General features: G+C 37.9%; 1 protein-coding gene and 1 long non-coding RNA gene across 2 annotated transcripts in view; both read right to left on the bottom strand.

Moving 5' to 3' along the window:
• LOC104959590 (chondroadherin-like protein) overlaps positions 1 to 1960 on the bottom strand; it is a 5980-nt gene that overhangs the window by 3214 nt on the left and 806 nt on the right. The window lies entirely within an intron of this gene.
• The window catches only part of LOC104959589 (uncharacterized), a 459-nt gene continuing 356 nt past the window's right edge, over positions 1858 to 1960 (bottom strand). The window contains exon 2 of the long non-coding RNA XR_799888.1: positions 1858 to 1934. This is a non-coding gene — a long non-coding RNA (uncharacterized lncRNA). The remainder of the gene's footprint in view (positions 1935 to 1960) is intronic.

Here is a 1960-nt window from a genome sequence, read left to right as displayed (position 1 = left end):
GACATTCAACTGATGGTTCCCACTTTTGGGTCTGGCTAAAATATTTTTTCTTTAGCACGGTCACATGACTTCACGCCACCACCGCTAAGCTAAAGGCAGCTAATGTTGGACTGTAAAGGAACTACAGCACGGTCACATGACTTCACGTCACCACCGCTAAGCTAAAGGTGGCTAATGTTTGTCAGGGTGCAGAGATAGCAAAAGTACAATACTTAACCTTCTGAAAACACTCATTTATTTCCCCCTATGTGGTTCCTCACCACCATCTGTCAGGAGCCAACTGCCTCGGATAGACATTCAACTGATGGTTCCCACTTTTGGGTCTGGCTAAAATATTTTTTCTTTAGCTGTGCCACCATGCGATGAATCCACACTTTGGAAAAAAAACTGCTTGACTGCAATAATTTGTTTTTATGTTTAGAATAACTTGTGGACTTGACAACATCCGTCTCCTCTAACTTCCTCTCTTCTTCAACAATAGGAGATGCTATTAACACCCAGAGAGCTTTCCTCTTGGACCAGAGGGTAGTCCGGGTCAGGCAAATCATCAAACATAGGAGCAGGGATTGTTCTCTCCTCCTTAAAAGTGACCTATTATATGTTTCAGATGTCGATCACTCTGTTCCCTGATGACTGAGGCTGGTGACTGAGAGCATCCAGCTTTTCAATTTGTTTAGAAATAAAATGTGAGGCTATGAAAGATATATTAACCTATGTGTCATGATTATTTTTTATTGTTAACTTTAGGTTTTACCAATGTGAACAGGAGACTCTGTAAATGTGAATACAATGAAGGAAACATGATGTAAATCAGGCTTTGAATGACTGTACAATATGAACCGCTGTACAAACACAAATCCTAACTTTTGATAAGCCAGGTTGAAATGTGAATAACAAAAAGATACATGAACCGATGTAAACAAACCATTTGTCATTGGCATAAAGAAATAAAACACATAAACATGATTATAATTTACTTCTGTATTTATTGAAGAAGCTTTTACATGTTAATATTTAATAAAAGTACATGGCAATAAAGTTTTCAATTATCTGGTGTTATCGTTTAACATTGTCCAGTAAATTGTGAGGAATCTCATTTTCTAGTATAGAAAGCTTACACAAGGACAGAGTTTTAAAACCTGAGGCACCCTCTTAGCACTTCAGGATTTGAACTCAAATATGAAGTGCTTTATAAATTAAATCCATTATTATTATTATTATTATTATTATTAACTCTTATTTTGAACTGCTGCCATCCGGGCGGAGATATCGGGCCCCTCTGTTTAAAAAGATCAGATCTAGGCTGTCTTTCGTCCCACAAGCCATCAAACTCCTGAATCAATGATATCTAGGACGGACTGTTTACCCAGCTGGTCTGGCACTGTCCCCCGCCCCCCTCCTCTCATGTCTGCCGATATCATATATATATTTTTTAAATGCCTTTGTGATGTGCTGCAACCCATTTCCCCCAAATAAACGAATACTACTACAATAAGTCTTTCCTCAAATGTTCCTAATTTCCATGATTTCTTTCTTGAGACAGTTGTCTCTAATTGCTTTTGTAGTTCACTTTAGACTTTAGAAATCTGTGATTGAGATATGTTTAAACTGCTGTATGAGCAGAAGTCTGAGCATGGACAAAAAGACATGTGGTTGAACGTGAATAACAGAGCTTGATAATATCATTAAAATCAGGCAATGAATCGAACTAACGACTAACTGTGATGTTGCTCTATTGCTTAAATCAAAGTGTTTTTTTTTTCATTGATAGTAATCAGTGCGGGCAAACCGAAGCCTATTTGTTAAGCTTGGGTGCACATGAATCGCGTATGAACAATAAGTAAATCAGACTCGGTATTCTCTTCAGCATGTCTCCGGTAAGTTTATTCACAGACTGACAACAGTCAACGTAGTGACGTCACATTAGGACGTACCTTCATACAAGTGACAGAATAACAGT

The sequence above is a fragment of the Notothenia coriiceps genome, unplaced genomic scaffold (assembly GCF_000735185.1).
Source record: "Notothenia coriiceps isolate Sejong01 unplaced genomic scaffold, NC01 NC01_scaffold00030488, whole genome shotgun sequence".
NCBI lineage: Eukaryota > Metazoa > Chordata > Actinopteri > Perciformes > Nototheniidae > Notothenia > Notothenia coriiceps.
This window is presented reverse-complemented; position numbering and strand designations above follow the sequence as displayed.